Source organism: Pecten maximus, chromosome 10 (genome assembly GCF_902652985.1).
Source record: "Pecten maximus chromosome 10, xPecMax1.1, whole genome shotgun sequence".
Classification (NCBI taxonomy): Eukaryota; Metazoa; Mollusca; class Bivalvia; order Pectinida; family Pectinidae; genus Pecten; species Pecten maximus.
The window spans coordinates 18,292,588-18,304,702 of NC_047024.1; the positions used below are offsets into that span (position 1 = coordinate 18,292,588).

The 12,115-nt window shown below is 36.1% G+C and overlaps 1 long non-coding RNA gene across 1 annotated transcript; it reads right to left on the reverse strand.

Moving 5' to 3' along the window:
- Positions 1-3,643: 3,643 nt before the first annotated feature.
- Positions 3,644-8,902, reverse strand: LOC117336431. Its single transcript, XR_004534619.1, has 5 exons — positions 7,974-8,902; positions 5,181-7,823; positions 4,827-4,974; positions 4,428-4,717; positions 3,644-3,973 (listed from the first exon to the last, which is right to left on the reverse strand). It is a non-coding gene; the product is annotated as an uncharacterized LOC117336431 (long non-coding RNA).
- Positions 8,903-12,115: the final 3,213 nt, after the last annotated feature.

Sequence of the window (12,115 nt, forward strand, 5' to 3'; positions counted from 1 at the left end):
ATATTAATGCTTGAACACCTCGTCCAGAACCTGAACTCCATATACATTGACCTTCTTATTTCCATGCACAGGAATATGTGTCAGCGAATCATAGATACATAGATTTTATTTTGACACAAGAAGGAAATAATATTCCTTTGGCAGTCAGCTCTGTAATAAATACTATATTTAAACTGAAACATTCACAGTTCGATTTTTTTTCTTTAAAACAATATTTCTGTGGTTGATTTTTCCAATGTTCGTCAAACTTACATTCAAATGCCTCGATAGTGTTTGCATTTACTACATTCGACGGGAGAATGTTCCATACATCAACAGTTCTCTGTGTAAACGAGTATTTTTCTAACATTTAATCTTGGAAGTTTTTTTATAGATCTTGAGGCCATGCCCCCGTGTTGAAGAACCACCCTGGTTTTAAAAATATCTTACACTTTACAATCATATTTCCCAGATAGTACTTTGTAGACCTCTATCATGTCGCCACGTGATCTCCTATATATGCTAGTGTTGGTAGATTCGGTTTTTGTAATCTTGTGAAATATGGTAAGTCCTTCAGCTCAGGTACTTGATTTTTTGCGCGACGTTGGACATTTTCTATTCTTTTGATGTGTTTTTTCGAGATGAGGGTTCCGAACTTGACTCGCATACTCGATAGGTGATCTAACCAAAGATGTGTACAACAACTTAAAACCATCAAGACTCATTATTCTGTTGTTCTCCGTAGAATTCCCATTATCGAGTTAGCTTTATTAACATTTTCACATATATGTTTATCAAATGATAATTTATTGTTTATTGTGACGCCGATATCTTTTTCGAAGTTCACAAATTCTAGTACTCCTGCATCTCCCAAAAGGGTGTAATTTATTTGATTTATATTTGAATTCCCCAACGCGCATCAATTTGCACTTTTCTGGATGAAAACTGAGTTGGCAGACTTCGGACACTTTTGTAGAGCAAATATGTGTTGTGGATACGTGGATAACTATTGTATCATACTGCTCAAATCAAAGTAATGATAAAAAAAAAACGGGCTAGGTAGCGTACCTCCGCGCACCTATTTCATTCTCAATTCGTGAAATAACGGTGACAATATGTTTAGCAATCGTCAACACTGGCATTTGTCTTGCAGTTTGAACGACGAAGCAATCATTTCTCCGACACCAATGAATGTAACGTCTACCTGTGATTATTTAATCTGAGAAATAAAGGACATTGTGTCTGTATTTATGTCTGGAGCCGGTCAAATGGCTTTTTCTAAAAGTGATACTTTTTTTTCCAAAACACATTTCAATGGTGAGAAAAGAAGGCCAGATATCGACAATGATCCTTTGCATTTTGGACAAAGACGGTTTAGGTTTATTTTGTTTTGGTTTTATTTTGTTTCACGTCCTATTAACAGCCAGGGTCATTTAAGGACGTGCCGGGTTTTGGAGGTGGAGGAAAGCCGGAGTACCCGGAGAAAAACCACCGGCTTACGGTCAGTACCTGGCAACTGCCCCACGTAGGTTTCGAACTCGCAACCCAGCGGTGGAGGGCTAGTGATAAAGTGTCTGGACACCTTGACCACTCGGCCAGCGCGGGCTTATATGGACAAAGACGGTATGATAACGAAAGCATATATACATATATATGTAACAGCAAGTATTCGTCATACTCATTTTTAAAATGTCAGATTGCATAAATAAAGGAGCCAAGAAAAGTGTGTTTGTTATACTTTATTGGAACTTGAAGTAACATGAATGCTAAAGATCCAATATGTCTATTTATAGATCTGTTTTATAGTTTTTAAGAATAATCTAATTTCATCTAATTTCATGATTTAGTTAATTTTAAGTCAGTTTCCTTTTAATCTGCATCATACTTCATATTATACATTACGTTAAACTTGTTCAGAATCAAAGAAAATGTAGTATTTTGATTAAATTCATCAAAGCAGTTCAACCGACATTGTGGATTATTGTTCAGTAACATGTGTTCCAAGGGAGAAAACTCTCGCAAAAATATTTCCTGCTCATTTCAGTTGACAAGGGAAAGCACTATAAACGCAGAATAACGTTTTCATTAAAAACAATTTCGTAGATTGATGTTTCATCTCCAAGAAACAGTAATTATGGCCGATTGAAAATAGTAATAGGCTGTTACATATTTTATACACCAAAAGTTACTAACTGTAACGCTAATGTTACCCTCCAAAAGTTAGATTTTTGAAGTCTGAAGTTGCTATCTTTCAAATTTAAATTGTCGTACTCATTAATAACATCCGGAAGAATTTCTCTTGTTCACCGCCTCCATATTTGGTAAGTAAGTTTTTGTATGATAGTTATTGGTGTTGATACACAGTGTTTGACAATTTATGCATTTTGAGATAAGCAGTTTATGCGCTGTTGGTGGTGAAGCATATTTGAATTTTGAGAAAAAGTACTGTTTTCGGCATAGCCGTATGATATTCTTTTGGCCCCGGATAAGACCCGACAGGTGGCGTTACTGGTCAAGATGAAGTATGTGATTGGTCAATTTAGTGGTAAATGCAAAATGCAGATATGCAGTTAAAAACGAAACAAAGTTAAGATTGAATGCAAGCTGAATAAGTGGATGTATCTTTTCAAATGACTCATTAATGAAATTATATTCCTGATTCAAATGTAGTCTTATTATTACCAAAAATGATTCAAACTGATACAATTAAGTTATCCGGGCTAAAACGCATTAGTTCGTTAATTTATTTCACCAGAAGTTTTACATTATAACCACCAGCATTAAATCTAGGCCGTTTATCTTTTTTTAAAGATTTTCTTGTTTTAATTTTCTCAGAAAAAATATGGCTTTTCAAATTTCATTGTGTATATTCTTCAATTTTGTTGACTCAAAATATATTATTATAATATACCAATACGTAATATGTTTAATCAATATAAAAACAAAACAAAAATAAAGTTTGGTACTAAGTATCAATCGAATGTAAAAAGATGGGAGCTCATCATCGACACTTTAAGGTGTACACCTTAGTTTCACAATGTGCTCCATCTACAATCATTTCATCGCTGTCTGGTAATTTTATGGGACATTTATCTACAAATTGACCAGGAATATATGGTCCCATATATACGTCCTATTTACAGTGTGTATTTCGTATTACGTTACTTTACACTGTTTTTTGTTGTTGTTGTTTTGTATGGTATATGGTACACACCAAACGGAACACTTCAGATGTACATGTAACCGAAACACTTGCTTACGGCTGCCAATCGCGAGCCAATGTACGTAGTTACGTACAAAATGAAGAGGAGTTCCGATGGGTATGTTTATATATAGTTTTGTTTTTATCGTGGACACCTTCGAGGAGTTCATAATGGACGTGGCATTTTGATGTAAACCCGGCCACATGGCATTCTAATACTTGTCACGTGACCAGATCACGTTTGTGACATTCGGACACACATTGGACATGCAACAAATTGTTGGTGTAGGTGATCATGTTCTCTTTCAAAATTAATGAATGGCAGATATCTGTGTAATCTGAATATTTCTGTTTTATCAACCGTTTATAAATGTTATATGGGCAAAATTACATTAAAAAAAAATCTGTGGATAAATTAAAACCGATATAGACGTATACAAAAATATAACTGAAACAGTCGAGTCAGGTTAGGACATTTTATTATACCACGTGTAAATGGTTACCATAGAAACGTTACAGAACATATATACATAGTAGCTGACCAATATAGAACAGTTTTAGTCCGCTGGTCATCAGCGTACAATGTTCCTCTCTGCAAAGTACCAATTTTACAATGTAAAACTGACCAAAGTTATGCAACAACATAGATATCACAAGGTCAAGAAAAGCATCAACTACAAGCAAAATCGCGGTTGCGACAATAAGGGCGTTATCACACAAATCGATGACGTCACCTCGACCACCACTGTTCCATCATCGACATTCTTCTCATCGTCAAATACTGCAAGGAATCTGCAAGAAAATGGTTTACAATTTGAAATAATGGATTGAACGCAATACTATTCTCAATTATTAATTAAGATTTGAGTAAACTTTTAATTACCTACCAAATGATGAGCACGGTATGATTTTGCGAGTAACAGATTAGTTAGTCGGTTGATGGGGATCGTAAGGGTTACTCCCTATCGGAGGAGGGATTTTGTGTGCTTGTTTGTTTTTGTTTAACGTCCTATTAACAGCCAGGATCATTTAAGGACGTGCCTGGTTTTTGAGGTGGAGGAAAGCCTGAGTACCCGGAGAAAAACCACCGGCCTACGGTCAGTACCTGGCAACTGCCCCACGTAGGATTTCGAACTCACAACCCAGAGGTTGAGCGCTAGTGATAAAGTGTCGAGACAACTTAACCACCCGGCCACCACGGCCCTATTCGGATGAGGGACAAAGGGTTGGTTGACAGGGTACATACCTAGTGAGGCAATGGGTACCAGTCATTGATTTGACGCTGGATGCACAGCGGGAATAGAACCATGTGGTCCTCCTCGAACTGATCGCAGTATTTCCTAGCCCAGTACAGCTCATCCCGGGGAAGTTCTTTTGTCAGGTCGACGGACAGCTCCAGTCCGAGGCTGAACAACTTCATTGCATTGGATCGCTCCTCGAAATTGGTCACATTCTTGATACGGGGACTGAAGCGCTTCCATGATGTTCGCTTGGCCTGACATGGAGAAGTTCCACAGAAACGGCAGAGGGAACGGCCTGTAGAAACAGATAATGTGTGTTATAACACGCCGAATGAATCTGACCGTTATTGTACTATGAACGAAAATAACCAGGTGAAGTGGCGAGGAATATCAATATCACTTACGAGTTCTCCATGCTTGGAACATGGAAACCATGGCTGCCTATCTGTCCTTGGCGCGGTTTCCAATCGACGGTGCATACACATACGTGTAAACCAACATCAGTGTTATGATCCCACACAGAAGGGTACAGAATACCTCATTTCCGATTCTCTAAAACAAATAAGGATATAATCAAACTCGATGATTCTACAAAGCTTGTCGATGTTACTGGTAGTAGGAATACTTAAAACTTCGATAAGGAAATATGTCTATAAATGTCATACGAAACACTTTAGCGCAATTTCAAGCCATATATTTATTTCAAGTTAAAATGCGTTTAAAATTACATCTTTATCTAAATTGAACGCAATACTTACCCACATCAAGTCGACTTGCGTTGGGACATGCTTTCTCAACTTCTCTTGCGGTGATATAATACAACAATCTTTTGGTATGTCCTGGCTCGGGCTCCACGCTACACAAATAAAGTGACAAAGGTGAAATGTTGTGACACCACTAAGGGTGCCATAAATGCATCTAGGCACCGTGATGTACATGTATAATCAATGAGGAAACAAAAATCACAGAAAATGTCCAAACTTACCACGTAAGGTCCTGATAAGCAGCAGGGCTTTGCTGCATGGCGTTCAGAATCACCACAAATATCAAGAAAATCTTGATATCCATTTGTGATAATCCAAAACTTAAGAAAAGAAGTAGAGGAGAGGAGTTGGGGAGAGACTAATCATCTCCGCCTTTGCCTATATTTCTAAGCAGCTTAGCAACAGGAACGTGACGTCACAAATGACCTTTCGTCATCACTCTCATGACGTCATACGATTGTCTCCGTGCAGAGTCGAGAAGAGCCTCTATGCTAGCCTACGGATGCGTGTATAATTCTGATTCAGTCGTTGTGTTAATTAATCAAAGACATAATCAATTTCCTTTTCATTGAGTAGAGAGTAAAAGCTAGGCCACCTTACTAGCTGGGGTTAGCCGGAGTTTCGTTTTAGCCTAATGACTCCTAGACACTGAGAGGTCGCTAGTTCGATCCCCAGCGCGGGCAGGATTCTAAATCTTTATTTTTATATGTCACTTCAGTTACAACATCCATACATACGGCATGTAACAATAGTTATTATGGGTTTGATTTAGATAGCAAAGTAAATATATTTACGAGATTAACTACGTTACTGTCAGCATACACATTCAGTCGACGTTTGTCTAGATGTCCCCTGAAAATGATGACGTAACGCACCAAGTTTAAATGGAATTTCCCTGCAGGTACATTAAACAAACACATGAAGTCTGATTCAAATTATAATGTCGGTGTCACAAGGGCTGGACACAAGCTCCGACCCTCTTCCACATGTATATATACTGTATGTGTTAGATGAATCTGACAAAAATTATAAAAGCAGTGACACAGGTATTAATCCTCTTCCACATATATACTTGTTTAATGAAGTCTGATGCACATTATGATCTCGATGACACATGGTCCGGACGAACGCATAGATCCCTTGTCACATGTATATACAAGTTTGATTAAGTCTAATACAAATTATAATGTCGATGATACAGGGGCTGGAAACAGGTATATATCCCTGTTCACGCATATATGTATTTACGTGATGAAGTTTGATACAAAATATGACGTCGGGGCACAGGGACTGGACACAGCTATCGATCCTCTTCAACCCATATATACTCGTTAATGAAGTCCGATATACTGTCACGGCACAGGGGCTGGACATCCACAATGATTCTCTCAAAAGTGTTTACAAGTACTCTATTCGGGAGAAAAATCGATGTGTGTTTCCCGGTCCTGTGCCCCCGACATAATGCTATCAGACTTCATTAAACAAGTATATATACATTTGGGAGAGGATCGAATCAAGAGTCCAGCCCGTGTTCTCGACATCATATTTTGTATCAGGCTTCATCATACAAATATATACATGTATATGTGGGAGAGGATCGATGCGCATGTCCAGCCCCTGTGTCAACGACATCATATTTTGTAAACATATAAATGAGTTCGTGTCTCTGCCCTATATACGAATAGCTGCCATGCTTTCTGAAATTGTCTTTCGACTCTAAACTTTCTAGTGGTTTCACTTTCGTTTTGTATGATCTACATAACTTCAAAGGTCAAAGGTCAGATGGATTCATTTCACTTTCTTGTCTGGTATGTACTTCTAAAACTCTCTAGTGGTTTCACTTTCGTTTTGTATGATCACCTAACTTCAAAGATCAAAGGTCAGAGGGATTCGTTTCCCTGCCCTGTCTGGTATCATGTAAATCTAAAACTCTAGTGGTTTCACTTTCGTTTTGTATGATCTACCTAATTTTTAAGGTCAAAGTTCAAAGGGATTCATTTCCTGTTCGTGTCTGGTATGCACTTTTAAAATTATCTAGTGATTTCACTTTCGTTTTGTATGATCTACCTAACTTTAAAGGTCAAAAGTCAGAGGAGTTAATTTCCCTTTCGTGTCTGGTATCATGTAAATCTAATGATAGGAGAGTTCATAGTCAATCTCAGGTGCATGTGGATCAGAGAAGATACAGCTGCCGAATGTTACCGTAAGTAGGATCTGTAGTCTTCACATCTGACGTCATCAAATAAAACGAGGAACACATTTGACATTTAAGAGATTTTATTTATCAATATATGTATATATTGTTTCCTGTATTATTTTATTCTTTGTTTTGTATGTCACAATTACATCAAATAAAAGTTCACTGTTAAAACAATCGTTAACCTGACATTAACCATCACTAATTTCAAGTGAGAAACATTGAAATAAAACAGTACACACTACTTCTGCCACAATCCCAGTTGTCGGGTACTGTTGTTCAGGTTTCGTCGATAACACACACGCGCGGCGGAGGAAACTTGATATCCAAATATTGTAACAAAAGCATTTTTCTATATTTCTTTTCTGGTAAATCGACAGGGCTTGGTAGTCGGTGCTATGGACATAAGTTGACGTTTTACTCGGTGTTCATATCTTCACCTAAAACAAACACATAAGATGATATGAATAGGTAATTATGTATGATACGGTGTAACAGAGGATACAAAATATTTGTTAGAGTTGTTAGATTAAATTAACTTCATTTCAAATTAAACATATTGTTTGGTCGTCCAATAAGACAAAACATACGTATTTGTTCCTGAATTCCTTTCTGTGATCTTCTCTTTTTGGGGCTCCCTGACTTACGCGAGGTGCTCGCGCGAATCTTTGGATTTGTATCGTTGGTATTCATCTCCTTCCATAACGACCCTCCTTCATCACCACGCACCTTAACAGACAACCTCGTTTTCACAACTTCTTTCTTTAACAGCACTCGCACCTTCTTCATCAGCAGGGATTTTTGTACACTTTCCTAGTTTTTCCAGCATCTTGAACACCCACAACCTCCTATTGTTGTGTGTGTACCAGACTCCTCTTACTTTGAAGACCTTGATGGTCGGTATATCTTCGATTTCGCACTGCCCTCGCAATAAATCGTCCAAGGTTTCTCCGATTGGCTTACCATGATGCTTAGATCTCCTGTTAAAAACATTACTGATGGTTTCCTGGGTATATCGTATACTACTCGGCAGTAGATGCATATTTTACTGATTGGGATGAGCAAAATACAAATATATAATATCTACATATCTATTTTTATCGTTCCAGTAAACACACGTATTTGATTTGCCAAGTAGAATAACGTCATTACTGATAAATAACAATATAAATGGTTTAGTTATCTTATGACTGTTCTAAATTAACATTTTATCTTTTGAGCGATAGCCTGGGTAATTTGTGATAGGTTTCCCATGCAAATCTTTCTTTTGTCTAAATGTTGTCATTGTTAGGTTTCTTGTAATGTTGAAAGGACTTTTAACAAATAAAACCTAACCAAATCACACATACATCCGCCATGCTTACTGCAGTTACCTATATATGCAGAAAATCTCTGTAGGTTTCACTTTCGTTTTCTTATGTCGGAGGCTAGAGAGGAGCATTTCGAGGTAACGGCTTATCGCTTCTCTTCCGTGCCAGGTATCATAATCAATCTATCTATAGAAGAGTTCAAAGTCAATATCATGCACAATGTATATCTGGGTCAGAGTTGATTTAAGTTATCTATATATGTATAAATATATAATTAAAAGCCAATAGTGTCCTTAAACTTTGATGGATATACATAAAATTAAATAAAAACACAAGCCAGAAAATCACAGGCGCTTTCCCTTACTTTCACTGCATATAACATAGTAACACAAATGACGAAGGAAAACAACTATATGACTCGTGCCCTGATATATAAAATTATATATAGATATATATAAGAATACGAAATCTGTCTTACATGTATGTGAAGGTTAATGTACAAAAAATAACAGAAAAACAAGAATTTGCGCTAGGCTTTTTCAGTCCGTCTGAAGAAGCCTCAGCGGACAGAAAACCCAATCGGTAAAGCCTTATATATATATATATATAAGAAGAGTCTCATTTATATATATTATATATATATATATCTGAAGAGTCACCTAGACGTGACGAAAGCGCTAGCTGCTGTGTCGTGTTTTTATTCTTTTTAAATATATAATACATGTAGAATAAAGTTGAAATGTCCATGTGACGGTAAATAATAATAAAATAAAAAGCCAAACACAGATCTGCTGTCTCCCTAGTACATATATATATATATAAATAACGACGGTATAATCAAATATAGGTCCTGGATCCTAACAAACAGATGTTTGTTGAATGCGTATTACTAGAAATAAATATATGTCAAGTAGTAATAACGACAGTACAGACAAGTAAATTGTCGAATTTTCGAGGCAATCTGCCCCTTTATCAAGACACAGGTAAATTACATACGATCACATATAGACATAGATCATGGAACAGTTACACAAATATTTGGGTATAAACAACAATAAATATCGTTATGTTGTAAAAACGATCCCCTCGGCCGATAATTAATTCGCCGAGGGCCTATTATGATTAATTAGAAAACATCTTAAGTGGTGTACAGATGGTAAAAGTAAATGAATAAATAAATAAATAGATAAATCAATAAATAATATAACTAAAAGGTTTAACAAAATAACATCGCGAGTTGATAAATATATTTATATATCTATTTTCCTTCATTATTCTTATCTTTGTTTATCATGTCACAATTTCATCAAATATCAGTTCAAAGAAAATGTAATTACCTGACGTTGATTATCACTAATTTCATATGAGGAACATAAACAACAATATGCAATTTACAAACATTACAATCAAAACTCGACATTTCGGAATTCATAATTATAGGTAAATATGATTTCATACAAACATATCATCACTGTATATATATTATTGATATGTATGAATACACAATGACAATTAAAATATTCACACCAGGTTTTTCGTAAAATAAAACCATGGGGTTAATTCATAATCAGGCCCAATTTATAGATTATAAGACTCTTTCATATGTGTATATGTAGAATAGGGATTTCCCACCCGAGGGGTCACAAAATGTGGTGAAATCCGAGGCTTGCCGAGGGTTTTACCACATTTTCTGATCCCGAGTCTTTTTCTCTCATATCACTACTGAATTTCTGGCGAAAGTTTCCCTCAGCCATCCATTTTCCTCAATTTTTTAATTTCTTTATATTACTTTTTTTCTGAAAATATAATGTTACCCTCCAAAAGTTAGATTTTTGAAGTCTGAAGTTGCTATCTTTCAAATTTAAATTGTCGTACTCATTAATAACATCCGGAAGAATTTCTCTTGTTCACCGCCTCCATATTTGGTAAGTAAGTTTTTGTATGATAGTTATTGGTGTTGATACACAGTGTTTGACAATTTATGCATTTTGAGATAAGCAGTTTATGCGCTGTTGGTGGTGAAGCATATTTGAATTTTGAGAAAAAGTACTGTTTTCGGCATAGCCGTACACTATTCTTTTGGCCCCGGATAAGACCCGACAGGTGGCGTTACTGGTCAAGATGAAGTATGTGATTGGTCAATTTAGTGGTAAATGCAAAATGCAGATATGCAGTTAAAAACGAAACAAAGTTAAGATTGAATGCAAGCTGAATAAGTGGATGTATCTTTTCAAATGACTCATTAATGAAATTATATTCCTGATTCAAATGTAGTCTTATTATTACCAAACATTATTCAAACTGATACAATTAAGTTATCCGGGCTAAAACACATTAGTTCGTTAATTTATTTCACCAGAAGTTTTACGTTATAACCTCCAGCATTAAATCTATGCCGTTTATCTTTTTTTAAAGATTTTCTTGTTTTAATTTTCCCAGAAAAAATATGGCTTTTCAAATTTCATTGTGTATATTCTTCAATTTTGTTGACTCAAAATATATTATTATAATATACCAATACGTAATATGTTTAATCAATATAAAAACAAAACAAAAATAAAGTTTGGTACTAAGTATCAATCGAATGTAAAAAGATGGGAGCTCATCATCGACACTTTAAGGTGTACACCTTAGTTTCACAATGTGCTCCATCTACAATCATTTCAGCGCTGTCTGGTAATTTTATGGGACATTTATCTACAAATTGACCAGGAATATATGGTCCCATATATACGTCCTATTTACAGTGTGCATTTCGTATTACGTTACTTTGCACTGTTTTGGGGTTGTATTTTTTGCATGGTACATGGTGCACACCAAACGGAACATCTCAGATGTACATGTAACCGAAACACCTCGCTTACGGCTGCCAATCGCGAGTCAATGTTGTTACGTACAAAATGAAGAGGAGTTCCGATGGGTATGTTTATAGTTTTTTGGGTTTTTTTTTTATCATGGTCACCTTCGAGGAGTTCATAATGGACGTAGCATTTTGATGTACGCGTGGCCAGATGGCATTCTAATACTTGTCACGTGACAAGATCACGTTTGTGACATTCGGACACACATTGGACATGCAACAAATTGTTGGTGTAGGTGATCATGTTCTCTTTCAAAATTAATGAATGGCAGATATCTGTGTAATCTGCATATTTCTGTTTTATCAACCGTTTATAAATCTTATATGGGCAAAATTACATTAAAAAAAATCTGTGGATAAATTTAAACCGATATAGACGTTTACAAAAATATAACTGAAACAGTCGAGTAAGGTTAGGACATTTTATCATACCACGTGTGAATGGTCACCATAGAAACGTTACAGCACATATATATATAGTAACTGACCAATACAGAACAGTTTTAATCGGCTGGTCATCTGCGTACAATGTTCCTCTGTGCAAACTACCAATTTTACAAAG